The sequence below is a fragment of the Chinchilla lanigera genome, unplaced genomic scaffold (assembly GCF_000276665.1).
Source record: "Chinchilla lanigera isolate Chin_1 unplaced genomic scaffold, ChiLan1.0 scaffold00037, whole genome shotgun sequence".
In the NCBI taxonomy this organism is placed as follows: domain Eukaryota; kingdom Metazoa; phylum Chordata; class Mammalia; order Rodentia; family Chinchillidae; genus Chinchilla; species Chinchilla lanigera.
In genome coordinates, this window is record NW_004955438.1 from 3,339,155 (window position 1) to 3,356,937 (window position 17,783).

Genomic DNA, 17,783 nt, shown 5'->3' on the forward strand with positions numbered 1-17,783 from the left:
AAGTTTAGGAAAGGGGGTGAAAGGGAGAAACAGTCACACTCCCACCCTTGGGAGTTTACACACAGATAACAAAGTGGAGTGAAGAGCTCATCTGAGTGCTTCCGAGCCTCATTTTGGTACCAGTTGGTGTTTATTAAACAGACATAGCTCTTGGTTCTTTCTAGACATGGTCTTCCAAGCCACCATGATAATTTCAATAGGTTTTTCTTTTCATTTGTTTTGTTTTTGTTTTTGTTTTTTTTTCTGGTATCAGGAATCGAACTCACAACCTTGTGTTTGCCAGGCAGGCGCTGTGCTGCTGAGCCAAATCCCCAGCCCTTCTTTTCATACTAGGCAATTTTTTCTACCAGTGCTGGAATATCACCTAGGGACTTGCACCTGCTAGGCAAGTACTCCACCACTGAGCTATGTCTGCAGCCTCAACATTAGACAATTGTGTACATACACATATACATATACATATACATATACATATACTTGTTCAACACTTGAAATAATTCTTTGTTCCACACAAACATCATTTTGCTTGTCTAACTATTTATTTTTATTTGATTCTCTAGACCAGTGCTTAAAATACCTTCTTCAAAAGTTAATCAGTTGTAGAAGTCAGTAGCAGTATTCTAGCCCTACATTAGCCTGCTCACGCTTGCAAGTGCTGCTTCCTCTTTGTACAACCAGCTGGAAGACAACAGAATGGGCAGAACAGACCAGCTGCCTGCAGTACCTACCTGTCCTGCCCATATTGTGGACAACCATCAAAAGATGAAAAAGCATACAGAAGGGTTATTTACAGGGAATGACTTCCATTCTGCCTGCGTCTAGTATGGGAGAGCCAGCATTTAGTATTGTAGTTGTTTACTATGAATGTTTAGATGTAGATGGGGCCTAGGGAAATCTTGTACAGTACTTTCTGTTCATGTAGAGCCATGACGTTCAATTTGGTAGCTTCTAGCATACGTAGCTATTGAGTACTTAAAATATGGCTGATGTGAATGGAGAAACGAGATGTATATTTTCTTTCAGTGTAATCAATTTAAATTTAAAAAGGGGGCAATGAAAAATGTTTTCCATTACTTACAGATTTATTGTTCTATAGATATTTGTTTCAATTAAAATATTAAATTTTAGCACCTGAATTGTAATGCTCTATAAGTGAAAAACGTACATTGGAAGATAGAGTCTCAGTACTAGAAAGATACAAATTATTCACAATTATTACATTAATGAAATATTGAACCAAATATATATAACACTAACACACCCACACTCTTTTTGCATTGTTGTAGATTAATCTCTATGGATTACTACATGCTAGGTAAACACTCTACCACTGAACTATATCTCTAGCTCTGAAATCATAATATTTTGAATAGATTGGATTACACAAAATATATTATCAACATTATCTTAATGTATTTCTTTGTTCTATTTTAAACTGTTGATCTTAGGTAATGTATAATTATATGTGTGGTTCACATCATATCATCAGTTCTGTTGAACTGATCTAAAACATCCTGAGATATGTAAAATTATTCCTCTGTGGCTTTGCTATATGAGGTAGAACATGGCAGCACTGGCTGGAGAAGTGGGTGGGACCTGTCAAGTGCAAACTCCCGGGCCAACACCAGGTCCCATATGTAGAACTTCTCCCTGGCTGCCACCGGGATGTGGCGGCATCATGGAGACCAGAAGCAAGGAAGAGCCTGCTACTGTGACTCTTCATGGTAATCCATCCTGGATCTTACAGACCCAGGGTGTACTTTCATGTTTGTTCTTTTTCTCTTTTCTTTGGCCCAGGTTTGCTCTGCAGAAGCACTTTTTCCCTTTCCTCTTCATCCTTTATCTTTGAAATAAACTTTGAGCACCATTTTTGGTTTGTTTCGTCCAATTCTTTGTTCAAGACAAGAAGGACCTGGAATACGTTTAACTGGTGACCTGTTTTAAAAGGAGATACCTAACAACAGTTTCACAAAGAAGATGTCTTTCCAAGGCTGAGGACAAGTTCATGAAAATCTGAAGGCCTTGAGGATTCAGCATAATCTAGTTGGAAAGATGTGAGTTTGAATCCTCACATCTTTAAAAAATTTCAGCGTGGTGCATTTGAAGCTACTAATAGACAGGTTTTGAATATGAAAACAATGAGATTTAACAGAATTGGAAAATATGAAATTAAGTGCTATATAGCAAACCCTCAGATGTGTTCTGAACCAAGACATCTCCAAGTTTTAAGTTTGTATTTTTACTTACTGGTCACTTAAGACCGTGCAGCAGTGAATACAGACACCCATCAGCTCAGACTAACGCCCTGAACAACAAAGGAGAGATACAGTCTCTCCACGACCTCAGTCTCTCTATCCACTCCCCTTGCAGCCTTTCAGCTCTTCCAGTTTCATTAAAATTAAATTACCACTTAGAGTAGATCAAAAGATTGTCCCTGGTTGTAAGGAGAGGAAAGACTCCTGTAAGCTAGCACTAATCCCTTAATACACCATGATATTTGGGTACATTTTTTTCCAAGCAGTGAAATTATTTCCCAGCCTTCTCTGAAGTACTAAATGTCCTTTGCCAACATCAGCTCAGCGCAAGGTAACCTGTTCTTAGGAGATTTGTTTTTTGCTTTGGAAGTGCTTGTCAGACAAGCTTTCAACACTGAGATGTGTGATTTACATTCGTTTGCATAAGAAAATGTCACTCCAGGGACAAATTTCTCTCTTCATTCCTTCTTAAACTACAGAACAGACAAAAAGGGGTCACCTGGTTGTTTTTGGGTATGTGAGTAATCACCTGGGATTCGCTAGAAGTATAAGTGCAGTGTTACTAGTCAAACCTTAATTCCCTTTACAAGTGTTTTCTTATGTTCTGTTGATATAGGAGAAATATTATAACTCCCAGTGTGCTAGATGTGTTCCTCAAAATTGAAAAATGGACTCTAACAAACAATGGAGGTTAAGAGCAGGAAAAATTTATAGAGATAGCTCCTGAGAGATAGGTAGGGACCAGAAAGTAAATTGCCATAGACCCAGGTTCACAGAGGAAGTTTTATAGAGCAAAATCATGAGATGGGTGCAAAATCACATGGTGGATACAACACATGATGGTTAAAAATGTGATCAACCATAAGATTACAAGCATAGAGGCTTAGGTAATATTGGTTCAATGGGGAAGCAGGTCATGTAGCAAGTATACAAGGAAAGAACAAGGACCTTCTTAGGAAGGGATGGATCAGGTCCTGGGCATCCACCTGGGTAACTGATGCCTATCTAGAATTTATTGTCCAGGTTATACCAATTATAATATAATCTTAAATTTATTTCTTATCTGTTGGGGAGGCAGGTAAGCCTGATCATTCCATCTTTATCCTGAGGCTTGGCCTTTGACAGATGCTCCTCCAGTCATCATTGTAATGTGTTTTCATCTTCTGCACTGACTCCCTGGAGGGCTTAGTCCTGTCTAACTGTCTAGAATATTTCTACCTGACTTAGCTGTCTCTAATACCATGATTTTTTTTTTTTTTTTTTTTTGGTACTGGGAATCAAACTGATGACCTCAGGCTTGCCAGGCAAGCACTTATGCCACTGAGCTATATCCCCGGCCCCAACAATACCATTCTTACTGTTGTCATTATTATCAGCAAACTTTATTGCCCAGTTTGGGTGACTTGTCCCAACCAAACCCATTATGTCTCTATCTTCCTATCACTCTCTGCTACTTCACATTTAGGGGACCAGTGGTGAAAGTAGCAGGAATGATTCAGTTCTTAGAACGCAGAGCCCTGTCCAGGGAAATTATTCACAGCCTGAATCAGTCTCACACTTGTAAAAGAACAATGATGAGGACATGACATTTCATAAGAAGAAGAAGAAAGAAAACCTCAAGATATGTAAAGATTAATACACTATGGATTAAGCATTTCACAGTGCTCATTGCAAGGTTCTCTACCCAAAGCTCCACCACCTATCTCAAATCCAGTATAAATAGTAGATAATTATTATAAAATTTGAATATTCAAATGACAAATACAGTGTAAGCACTGATTGTTTTAAGACTGGAAGGATGATCAAATGAAGTTAGGAAAAGGCCAAGATTTTGTAAAAACAGGTAATCTCACTATCTTCTCTGCAAAGTATGTAGTACAGTAGTACAGTATCATTGGTGCTGAAGATTTAGGAGATAGATTTGGTTGTGGGGCAGAGGGGTGATCAGTGACTTTGTGTGCAACATCGTCATTAAAAAGTCGGGTTGTGGTAATCAGACCACTTGCTGCAGAATCTTACAGAGCACTGTGCGGTGCAGGATTTCCTCCTAGACCTTCCTGACCGAGCGTCCATCCTGTGCTGCAGTGACTGGGCTTCCTACTCAAGGGTGAGGTGGGATTGTGGCTCTACTTGATGCTAGATTACACAAGAAGCTGAGAGCATTGGCCCTCTACCCTACTGGTCAACATTGGCAGAAAGGGTGGCAGAGGGTCATGTTCTAACAGCTGTGGAAGCCCTGTGGTGTGCACAACAGAGCTTTTGAAATATTTAGGTTTGAAGCCTAAGCAGAATCTCCTCTATTCCCCTCAGAAATTACTTGTCAGCACCAGCAAGACTGGGTGAGTCTAGTGGAATAACACCTTGGGGACAGCAGAGCAAAACTGGATACCATGCATAATAAGGAAGAAAAGGAACACACCTACTTGTGATTCCTTCCAGTAGGTAGTAAATGGTGACTGAACACGCAGCTTTGAATTTGACTGGATTATTAAATCCACCTTCCCTGAGGAAGAGGAAAAGCAGGGATGAGAAAGGGTGAGACCATTGTGAAAAGATAGTCCAAGAACCAATTTTTAAAATCTCACTATTACTCAGGGCAGACTCTTCCTTCCATATCTGGATAGCTCCAGTTCTCAGAAAAGTATTATTTTTTTTTACTTAACTTCTATGTTTCTTTATATGTTTCAGTCTGCAGCCATACCACCCCGAACACACCCAATCTCATCTTTATATATTTCACTTATGGAGCCTAACCTAATTTTGAAGTAAATGCATAGTTCTAAGCTTTTTCTCTGATGTTAATTTTTAGGTATTTCAGGGCATCTATTCACTCTCCAGCAGCCTTTTGAAAACTGGGCCATTGTTTCCCAGCCTCCAGTTCCTGAATCTATTTCCTAATTATTTAATGACTTCTAAGAGAGAGACCACAGACCTATCTGGAGGTGCTCTCAGTACCTCTGGATGGCAGCCTCTTGGTGCTGATCACTGAATCCATTTAGAGGACCTAATTGCTCTGGAATTTCCACCTCATCTCTCTTGAACTTCTCTTTTGTGCTATGATTCATCTGAAATGGAGATCATTTCTCTTATGAGGAAAAAATAGAAGGTGCCTCATTCTGCTTCCTCTGGGTCATCACAACTTCTCCTTTAAGCAATAGTCCTAATCTCTCCCTGTTTTTGTTCTAGACAGACTCTAAACACTACATGTCCTGCACCACACGCATTTCAACCCAAGAACAAAGCAAACACCTCATTCTGTGCTTTATTATTGACCTGTGTGTAAGATACGGTTTATCCAATATCTCAGTTTACCTGATACTATTTATAAAAACAATAACAATATAACAATAATAAACATTGATACAATATGATATTTATCATCTTCCAAGCGTTGTTCTGAGCATGTACTTAATAAATATACTATCAATAATTACATTAAGTGAATACTATTAATATACTTTATTAATATGAAAACTGAGTCTCAGAAATTGAACGATACCTGCTAAAGTTTGAATTCAGGCACTCTGGCTTCAGAGACCATGGTCTGTTACTATGACATCATGTTTCTCTGTCTACTTATAGAAACAAGCACCCTTTTATGTTCTTTCTTGTTCTTGTGAACTTTATTTTACCTTTTATCCTTTTATTCTTGGAGCTCCTTTGAGATTTTCCAAGGTGGCCAGCTAAGTTTATTTAGGTCCTTGAATAGTCTCTGAGTGGGAGGAAGAGTATTGCCCGTCACTGAAGCCCGTATGAGTGCTTTAGTTGTGCAGGGTTGGGGGTCAGAGTCTGAAGGAGAAAATATCACAGCACTAGTGATGATGTTAAAATTCATTGGAAGATAAAAACCTAAACTATGTTAAGGTCAAATGCTAAAATCTACAGAGACATTGTCCTGGTTATGCAGCAAAAAAAGGAAGCAACATAAGGTGATTCAGCAGGGGAGAGATGTGAAGCCCACAGAGTTAAATCGGTAAAGCTGGAAGGCAGACTGCAAATCTCATTTTGAAGGAGAAGGCAGGAGGGAGGGAGACAGTGAGCCAGAAACTCCCAAGTACCCTGGCAACTGTAAGAACCTAGGTGTTAGCATCCAGACTGTGGTTTCTCATGCCGTTCTCTAATAAAATGGACCATGGCCCCTTGGAGAAATGCCCGATTCTAGGAAAGACAGGACAGAAAATAGAAAGATGAGCCTAAAGCATCCATAACGAAAGAAAATACAGAAAGAAAACAGGCAGAGGAAAAAAAGGAGGGAAAGAAGGAAAAGAGGGAGGACGTGAAAACATGGAAAGGGGGCACCCAATGGAATTGGGGGGTCTACTGTATTTGCCTCCTTGTACTCACTGATCCTGTTGTGAGGAATTGCATTCTGCTTCTGGTTTTTGTTCCTTCACTGCTAGTGGAAGTCCAAGCATCCCCAAGCTGTATGTGTGGCGATGTCGTGCCTACACTTTCTCCCTCACTCTGGTCCCACATTACAAATGGATTCTTCATGCTCCTGATGATTTGTAATAAATAGCCCGAGTTTACCACACTTTCATCTGAACTTTATTGCTTTCTATTTCCAAAGTAAAACACTTCTATCTCTGTCTGATCAAGCCCTCCTTCATGTAAATTTCATGATGAATCCTCTTTCTCTAGACTATGACCAGTTTGCTTCATGTTACTATATAGCTAGCACTTCTCCAAGGAGCAGACCTAGTACATTGATGTGATCATCTTCACTCTAAAGTAATCTTAGTGATCACCTCTAGTTCTTTCCATTAAAGCAGAGGTTATGAAGTTATAAGCACATAGTAGTTATATGAAGTAAATGAGCCCACTGGCCCAGAGGCCAAGAGAATGAGAATTCAGGCAAGAATGGTGAGTGACACTAATTCTTGGAGTCCATGCTAAAGAGACAACAGAGTGGTGGGAATTGTGGCATACTGGAGAACCAGGATAAAAGGGCCAGCTAGGGCTTAGCTGCTGCCAATCACTGCCACACAGAAATTCTGGGCCACTTCTATGAAATTTTTCTGATCTTTCTAGTTCAAGCCAAAAGTTAAGCCTTTCATGTTAACCCTTTGAATTCATAACCTGTATTTAAAATTTCTTTTGTTTAAACATGGATGAAGTGAAATAGAATATGTCTGTGAAGAAGACACTACCTAGCTATTGCAAGACTCCACCACAGCAAATAAAGAAGAAAGAGAAGCACAGGAGAATCTTCATGATCTTAATGTCATCCTGACAGGGTTAATTGCCTGGTTGCTGGCTAACAATTTCATAAAAACCACGTAGCTAAAGGTATTGTATGTGTGAAATTTTGGCATAATGAGCTACCCCAAGACTGTACAGACTGTAAAGCTATTTAATTGTTCTGGGAGAAAGTTGCTCCTGAGTTCCTTGACCATAGTTATTATTTCTTTTTATTTGAAATTTTTGAACTTAATAAAAGCAAATACTAAACACTTCCTTCTTTTCAGGTGTTTCAGTAGTGTACAATATTTCCTCATATTATTTTTTTAAAATAATCTTTCTCTTCCTCTTTTCTGGCTTACTTCTAACTGTTGTAGCTTTCCTCCTGGTAGTGCTGCCAATAGTGAAGTGAATGTATTGGTAGTGTTGAGCCACTTCTTAGGGCCGTATCCTAGTTACTTGTCCACTGATATGGTTAGGAGCTGAAATAGCTGCCCAGAGTCTCAAGCTCAGAGGAGGAGCTTTTGGAAGGTGCTTGGATCATGGGGCTGCTGCACTCATCAGTTGATCAGTTCACTGATGAGTTTATATCTGTCTGAGCTGTTTGGAGGTAGGACAGAGTTGAAAGAGATGAGTCAGTGGGGGTGTGACCTGGGAGGTTGTATTTTTTTTTTCCATCTTTTTGAGACGGGGTCTCATTATGTAGTTCAGAGGCTTGCCTTGAACTCACTATGTAGGCCAGGCTGACCTTTAGCTCCCAGCAGTTCTGCCTGAGCTTCCCAAGTGCTGGGGTTAGAAGTGTGTGCCACCACACCTGGTTACAAGGAGGGTGTATTTTTGTCTCTGATACCTTCCTTCTCTTTTGCTTCCTGACCACCATTCAGTGAGCAGTCTTCTTCCACTATGCCATTCTGCCATGCTGTTTCTGCCTTGGAAACAGACAACCATGGACTGGATCCCCTGAGCCTCTGAGCCAAAGTAAACCCTCTTCCTCCAATCTGTGTGTGTTGGGTATGTGTCCCAAGAGAGGAAAGTTGCTACTACATGTTCTTTCTCTTTGAGCTGGGAATTTAAAAGCTGAAGATTATCAAAAGATAAAACCTGTACTATCTAAACATATATTAAAAAGATTTAATCTGTTCAACTAAGAAATAGAAGATACGTGAAAATTACAGGGGAGTCCATTTCTTATAGCTTTCTCTTGTTCATGGGCATCAACAGTTATAGTTTTTGAGTGAAGTCTAAATCTCACTTCTAACCTTATGTTCAACAATTTGTCAGGCATCTCTGCTGGAATTACCTGTTGATAATTTATTGAGCCTCAAGTATGTTTACTCTTTTTTATTTTGTATTTATTACTGCTTGTTTCCCCAAGACAGAGGCTGAGTGCTTAGGGAGATCAATCCTGTTTCATGTCTTACTTCAAAATCACCTAGTAGGGAAGCACTACTTATGCTACATTTGGAATGCATCTGGAATCTTGTTCTTTCACTACTCTCCCATTTCTTTTAAGGACTTTTATAATAGCTTCCAAACTGGTACTCTTGGCTCTGAATTTATTATTTACAAGTTCTCCAGGGTTATCTTTCTTATAAACAAAATGATAATTTACTTTCATTAAAAGTAAAGACACTGGCCCTCTGGGAGGTTGAAGCAGGAGGATCACAAGTTCAGGATCAGTCTGGCAACTTTACAACTTAGCATAAGCCTGTCTGAACAAAAAGAAAGAAAAAAAGAAAGAAAGAAAGAAAGAAAGAAAAGAAAGAAAGAAAGAAAGAAAGAAAGGAAGAGAAAGAAAGAAAGAGAGAGAGAGAAAGGGCTGGGGATATAGATCACTGTGATGGCCCAGAGTTTGATCTACAGTGACACACACACACATACACACACACACACACATATAGATGCATATATACATGTGCACATGCACACGCACACACATACACACAATTATAATAATAATAATCAGGACTCTGTCGGCTGGAGAAGATAGGAGGAAGTGTGCACAGGGCCATTCATCTTCTTTATTGGAGTACTCAGATCTAACACATCCTTTGAGCCTCACCTCTTGCACCATTACCGCCTGAGCCTGAACCACATTTGCCTTACTGTCCCCTATATTTCCTGGCTTTGATGGACTGAGAACCTTTTCTAGGTTGATCTCTCTCCGTGTGGATAGGTTCCTTGGGCTGCCTCACATTGTCTATTGCCTTTTTCACACTTGCCTTTTGAAGAGCAGTTTGTTTTCTTCCCTGCTGTCTTTTCTACTTGGTTGGTTCATGTCCATGGCACTTGTTACAATTAGACCTTCTTTTTGTCACTTCCTTCAAATTTTTCTCTTTTGTGTAGGGAGATTAGGACTCAAGTATTTCTCCTCCTTTAGCTTAATTAGCATCTTGCACAAAGAAGGTAGTCAATCAATGTTTGAAAAAATTCCAATTTCATAATAAGTTAAAATTTCTCCAATTAATAAGAACTTGGTAAAACCAAGGGAAAATATCAGTATTTAGTGTTCTCTTTGAGGTATCTCCTTTCTTACAGGCACTAAATTGACCTGTTGTAGAGGAGTGGGAGGAAGGGAATTTAAAGAAAAATTAAAAATCCTTAGAACAATTTAATTTTAATTTGGTGTTTTTCTATCTTTTTAATAGCATACAAAGTTAATTCAAAGAAAACTTTTCTAATAAAATGAAAGTAAAATATAAAATCTCATCCTTATCTAGCCAGCTACCCACACACCGTGTGAAATAAGAGGAAAAATGACTAACATTGCTTTTGTATTTCACAAGAGAGATTCTTTCTCCATTTTATTCTCCATATGCATTCTTTGATTTATTGTCAGTGGGAAGCATCACAATTTTTCCTTGTAGTCATGATGAATACTCATTCTTTCTTCTTAAATGTTATTAATAAGACATGCCAGCAGGTATGTTTGCATTTGCAAGGATGGTAGGATATTTCTGTTTGCAGCCACCTTGACGTCACCCTTATTAATCATCCAGAGGTTCTGTCTTTAGGATAAGATCAAGGCCTGTGTCAAGATGAGCTCTTTGAAAGTTATTCACACTATTTTTATTGGAAACCTTAATAAGAGGATACTTCTCTGCTAAGTGGTAGGAGAAGATTGTCCGGGTATGAATAGGATCCTACATTAGGCTTATTTCACTCTTCTTGGTCTTGTAGTCCTTGCATACGCTATCAAGATACTGCTTACTTTTGACTGACAGCATCATTGGTAACATGTCCTCCTGTGTGCCCAAGCTTCTGTCACTTATTGGCAGAAATAAGGAGCCAAAGGCAAATGGCCATTTTGTACCCAAACTGATGGATCGGAAGGCCTGCTGGAGGATGCACACTGTCCTGTTATTGTTGGTTAATTATGCTACGCGGACAGAGGAGCTCCCTGAATTCTGTAGAAGAAGAGGCCTGAACTCCAAGCTGTGGCTTTGTAGCAGTTGTTTGCTCTAAAATTAGCTAATGAGCCCTTTTTGTTTGAGCTTTGGAAAGCCTCCAAAAACTGCTCAGGAGGGAAATTAACAAATGTCTTTTTTGTTACCTCTGGATAAATCTTCATGATGAAGTGTGCAGCCGTTCCACCACTTCAGTCTTCTACCATCTTTGTCCCCAGTGGATGCTCAATTACCGTGGAAGCCAAAAAAAAAAAAAAAAAAAATTACGGAAATCCTGATTCCTTACTTAACAAAATTAGCCAGGAAGAAAAGTTTGAGATCAATGGCTAAAGAGAAGTTGCTCTATGGCTCACAGCCATCAGGTGATATTCCAAATATACCACATTGATGCACACATTTCTGATTATTGAAACACAAATGTTTATGTAATATGTGATCCCCAGCAGCTGCTAAAATTGTATGCATCTGAGAGTGTGGGGACAGTGGCAGTAATCTGACTTATTTCAGTTAGGAAGGACCATTTCACAGGATCGCACAGTTACATTTTTATTCATAATTCTCTGCCTGAACTAGATTTTACAAAGTAGTGTGATTATCATGGGCTTTTAACTTCTCATTGATTTTACTGATCTTTATTCATGTTGGAATTTATTAAGCATTTAATAGGTGACATAATATTCTGATTTGAGAGATACCAAGATGTCTAAAGCAGAGTCATAGCTTTCAAGGAACTCAGTGGAGTAGGAAAATAAATGTATAAACAAACAGTCTACATGTAACACTGCCTAGGCACACTGTGCTATAAAGAAAATGGTTGGCTTAGCCACCCGTGCTTGGCATTTAAATGGGAGAAGAGAATGAGTAAGGGAATTCTAGTAGAGACCTTATGTTACAGACATGTGTGGTAATTTGTAAGTAATATCATTATAAATAATTCAGTTCGGCAAGTTTGTCTTGACAGATGGGTAAATACTACTAAGGAAGTTTTGTTTAAGTTATATATGGCTGTATTTATGTCTATATCTGTGTGCACATGACTATTTGCCTTTATGTGCACTTGTGGGTGTGCATGTTTGTATTGTATATTAATAAAATGTACCATATTTTGGACTTAGCAGTAAAAGACATTTGAGAGCTATCCTTCTAAATGACAGAAGCTCTTCTGGACACATCAAATCCTCATCTTCCTTAGCTGCCCAGTACACATGGTGCAACAGCTGCAAGGGCATCCTACTCTGTGGGCTCTGGGTCTCCCCACTAACTCAGGGGATCCCAGACTGGCAGACATGGCCAGGTCCTAGGCCTGTGTCTGCCACCAGAAGCCCATGGCTATTCAGGGGAAGAAAACAACAACCAACACATGCACACAAAAAGCACTCATTACACCAGTCAGTTGTGGATACTCTTTTCAGATGAAAATACAGGGGTTGTGACAAAGAGAACCTCTCTCTTGGCCTACAATGCACTTTTCTAACTCTTGGAAAAAATTGTACAAATATTCAGCATGTGCAGAATTTTTACCCCAGAGAGTTAAGGAGATGTTGTATAGATATAGATGCAATTTTCTAGATATTTCTACAAAATCTAATTTAAGAAACCATCATTTCCCATCTGAGAAAGGAGCAATATCTAGTTTTGCCTATAACTTGGGGCATGTGTGTATGTGTATGTGTTGCTGGGAAAACATTTCTTCTGGTGAGAAAAGAAATTTGTGTAATTTAAGGAAAAAACTAAGCTTTATCAAAACCAGGGGGAAAATAGCAGTTAGAGCCATATGTTTACATGTTAACCTATAATTTTTTATAGCAGACTAGATAGTATCCTATAGCAGTATCTTCCCTGTGGAATCATTTTGATCATACTTCATCTTCGTATTTGCTATGTTACAGCTAGATAAAATAAAGGACTCTGGAAAAAATATGGTTCAAGATTTTGTATTACTGATATAATTATTCCAGAGGAAATAATGGTAAACAGGAAAGTTCAAGAACTTGGTGAACTTTGGATAAAATTATTCTGTTTTATCTTTCCTTGCGTTTCCCTGATGTTGTGAAATTTTAGAATTATATTTGTATTCGTGGTAGCTGAGTAGTGAAGACAGCAAAGGTGGAAAGGGCTGGAGAAGTTATAGTGCCCGGCAAGGATACTGAATGGTAAAACAATTTCTCTGGCATTGCTAGACATTGATCTCTGTTACCTTCTACTTATTTACCTAAGAGATGAAATCTAGTGAGTTCAGGTAGTATGGCCATAGACCACTTCTTCACTGAAATGAAAGCTGAAGCAGAGGTAGCATTCTGCATCTCCTCAGATACACTATCTCTCCATTTGGCAGACTGGCTACACAGGGGCTTTCTGTGGGTGAGATTTGGATGCTATGCCCGTGAAATTTTTCGGTACTTTCTCAGCTACTCCTCTGTCTGGCAATGGCCTGTGGCCAGCCAACCTAGGACACCTCCAATGTCCTGTGACATGGGCATATGTTAGTGAATATGGAAGCCAAATGGAAGTGGGACAGAATTCCAGAAACACAAACACTGAAAGACACCTGCTTTTATTTGTTGATTTTTTCCCCCTTATTTTACTTAAAAAATACTTAGGCAAAAATTTCAGGGAGTCCATTAATGAAAGATATTTACTGACCAGGTTTTTTCAGTTTCAGTCTCATGTTTCAGGGCCCAAATCCAGAAATCATGTTCTTCACAATATTCTTCTATGTAACTCAGCTCTCAATGATTTTCCTCCTCTCTTGATCCTTAATGTGTATCGACACATGTATCGTTCCTTAATATGTAAAGCCTCAAAGGGAGGCTTTCCATCATGATGGAAAGAGAATTGAACTGTGAATCAGAAGACCCAGGTTCTAATGCCTCGTGTTTCTCATAGTACAGCTCATCATATACTACAACCTCTAAGGCTCCTTCACCTTGACGCTTCACTGTGATAGCAAGTTTGTATGCAAACACGTTTACCATATGACACTGGACCCAAATGAGCTACAAGTGGTGATTCACTGCCCCAGTAATGACTGCCGTCCTAGGGATAAAGAAATGTGAAAGTCCTTCTCCGCTCACATTCTGATCTGGGAGTGGCCTGTTCCACCAAATGAGTGTGAGGGCTAATTGCCAGATTCATAGGCCAGAATGCAGATTCCTTCAGAGAAAACCTAGACACAGAGAATGTGATTAGAAGCTTAGGAAGGTGAACCAGAATTTTCCTAAGCTTTGTTGGGTAGAGGTTTGGGAAAGGAATAAATTGATGTAGCAGTTAGTGTTTACTGAGAGACAATAACACAGGCAGAGGAAAAGGCTAAAGTTTATAGCCAGGTTTTGAAGCAAGAACAGAAATCCTACCATATGTGGCTAGGAAATCAGAGGTAGGAATTATATATATACTCAAGAAACACCAGTCAGGGCTTATTGCTCTATCTTTAATGAGGAAGAGACAAAGACTGATAATTTGCTAGGTATCCCTTGATTGGTCCGTAAACATCCCTTCATACAGTAAATGGTATGGTTTTTTATTTCTCTATGGATTCAGTTGATTTTCATTAATTGTTGTAGTCACCAAATACTGATCAAGCATACACTGCATTACTTTGATTGCATTAGAAACACCAAGATGAATAGTAGAGGCAAAAACTATAACTTTATGGCTTTTCCTGTGGAGAGAGTTTTTGAAATTAAATTTAAAATGCATAAAGGGTATAATATACAGTATACTGATGATACACACATGATCTAGCATAGTCAAGAGAAAGGAAAACTAAACTAAAAAATAAAGCATGCAGTATTGTTTAACAACTTTTTCTTAAAGAAACATATTGTGGTCTGGGTCCACTGAATGTTAAAAAAAATTGAGATGCACTTAATAAACTTTAGGTGATAGTATTTTTGCAATTAACATGTGAAATTGCTTGTATGGCTATTTGAGTTTTATGTTAGTATTTAATAGTTGTATGCTTATAGCCCTTTTCAGCAATTAACTTGTAAAATTCTTAAGTGACAGGGGAAAGAAGGCAGGCTAGAGGAAAAATTAGCATTTGTTGAGACCTTATTATGTGGCAGTCAACACATTTATCACTAAATCTATATAACTTTATTTAAATATGCTGTATTTGGCATACCCCCACTACCTAGTATAAAAGTTTGTACTTGTGGGTGCTTCATAAATATTTGTGATGGTAGACATAGTCATTTAAACTACTCCTAAATAGAATAAATATAGCCTTTCCTAACAGACTCAAGCCTTTCCTTAGTAGGCATACTCACTCTTACCACGTCATTTTCCTGAGGAAGCAGGATAAAGGAGTGGTTGCTTTCATACTAAGATCCTAGGTATTATTGCCCAGTCATTTCTGGACACCATGGTGGAGTGGAAGTCAAGTACAGTGCCTGTTACTTTATACTGTGGCTCAGGACTGGAAGTTGCCAATATGTGAGCATGAAGTAACTTCCCTGCTAGAGAGAGCAGTTTTGTAGCAAGGTGAGATCCTGCCTTTTGTAGAAAAACCCGAGACAGTCACCTATTGCTTTGTGCTACCTGGGAAATGACCAGCTACCTCAGAAGAAAATGATTTAACTGCTAGAAAATAAAATTTAAGGTGCAGCTACAATTAGTAGTAATATAGTTTTCTTCTTTTGAAAATTGGATGAGAAACAAGACCAGTGCAACTACCCAAGCAGAGTCTTTGTGCTTAGTTCCTAAAGAGACAAGTAAAGTATTATAGTAATTATACTTGATACATGTTGAGAGACAAAGTTTTTATTGCTCAGTATTTTTAATTTTAGTTTTGCTGTCAGACTACCTGCATGCAATACACAGATATCTGTCTTACATTAGGAATATTTCATTATTTCATCTGTAAAATGGGAAATACATGAGGATTAAACTTTACATGAATCATGCATTGCTTAATATATGGCATATCCTAAGTGATGAATAAATAATAATGCTATCATTTATTTGGCATCAATTACAGAAGTGATTAGAAGACTTTCAATCTCGTTAACATATAGCAAATTGAGTTAGGCTATGAAAAAATATATGCTGTGGTAATAAATAGACAAGCACTGAACTTCGATGCCATTATTCAGGGCTGTATAAATCCACAGAGGCATCCAGAGACTCACATGAATCAATGCTAATGCCAAAGCCTTGTAAATTATAAAACCAGAGACACTTAAAGACACTAGGTCTTTGCTTCTGCATTCTTTGTTTTCATTTTGTGCTCTTACAATTATCACCCATATTTTTTGGCTTTTCAGTGATTCTGGAATGCTCATGGGAAATGTACTTGTTCAGTCATTGAGCAAGGGCAGTGGGCACTGTTGTACTCTTGGGGATTTGTTTGGTGTACTTAGGCAACACAGTCCAGGTGGCTAAGGGGGATACTCCAAGCCACCAAGTAGTTTAAATGACTATGTCTTCCATCACATTTCTCTGCTATGCAATGATTTTTCAATGACTAGCAAGGCCAGCGGAAAGTAGAGTCAGACAAAAATTTGCTACAATATTAGAAGAGCATTGAAAACAATATCCAATTGCCATCAAGATATACTGTTCCTTTTTATTAGTAATAAATTCCCAATTATACTTTCAATGACAGTTTACCCAGCTTTGGGGGAAAAAAGATATTTCCCACCATTGCTATCAGCTAAGTAGATATGTAATTTAAAATTTAACAAATGCTGTGTATACAAAATATTAATGAGCATGTGTTGCTTAAAAGGTACATGCCTGAGTTATAGATTGAATGGGTAGAACCCTAGCAGTCACATTGGATTGTAAAGTAATTTTAAGGATGGAAGTTATGACTAAGAACAGTGGAACATAAGCATAAAACATAAAATAGAAGGGCATAAGTTTCACATGATTGTGGAAATTTCTATACCAGGCCTAATCTACTTAATGTTGCACTTTTTCAATGTGACAGGATAAAAGATGGTGTTTGTGCTGCTATATTAGTCAGCTTTTCATCATTGGGACCTAATACCTGACATATACAATTTAAAGGAGAAAAGATTTGGTTTTGGCTTACAGTTTTAAAGGTTTCAGATTGTAGTCTACTGGTTCTGAGTCGTACATGGAAAGGTAAAAGATGTGAGGAAGGCCGCTCGTCCTGTGTCAGCCAGGGAGCAAAGAGCATGGAAAAGCCAAGGACCCACTTCCTCCAAACAGGCCCCGCCCCCAGCAGCACATTCAGCTCTAAACCCATTAATGGATTAATCGGCTGATGAAATTAGAGTCCCCATGACTTAATCTCCTCAGAAGCCCTTATTCTAAAGATAGGATATTTGGGGGGGGGTGGTCTAAACCATAACAGCTACTCTTTTTTTGTATCTTGTATGATTCCAAGTTTTTCTGGTGTGTGTGTACGTGTGTGGGTGTGGGTGTGGGTGTGTGTGATGTGCCCAGGTTCAGTTGTTCTGCTTGTGAGAGAAAAAGTCCAGTTCCAACCTATGCACATCCTAAACACCCAGAAGTACATTGCAAACTTCTCAGATATTGTCCTTGTTTAGCCAAAGCACTTATCAACTCCAAGTACCAAAGAGGAAATGCATGTTAGTCCGAGCATTTGGTTCTTGCAAGTAATTCACAAGAGTTATTGAAGCTGAATAATTAATGCCCAGAGATCTTGTAAAATATCATATGGAGCAAGATCCCATCAAACCCTAAAAGAAACTGAACCGCTGACTCATTAATCAGTGTTCAAACACATTCATTCTTTTCAGCCAATGCATGTTGACCTCTTTTTGCTCAGCAATAGGTGGACAGGCTCACAACATACAGAGAGGAACCACAAACTAGTCTAAATCAAACTTTTATTTCAATCTAGCAGAAAATGCACTTAAACAGGGTTGAAATATGCTGAAGACTAGTTGTTAGTAATGCTTGTACCACACCGCGTGACTGTGCGTCTAGCCTACACTTAGCAGAA

The 17,783-nt window shown here is 38.7% G+C and overlaps 1 protein-coding gene across 23 annotated transcripts in view; it reads left to right on the forward strand.

Moving 5' to 3' along the window:
• Nrxn3 (neurexin 3) overlaps window positions 1–17,783 on the forward strand; it is a 1,559,809-nt gene that overhangs the window by 1,315,292 nt on the left and 226,734 nt on the right. The window lies entirely within an intron of this gene.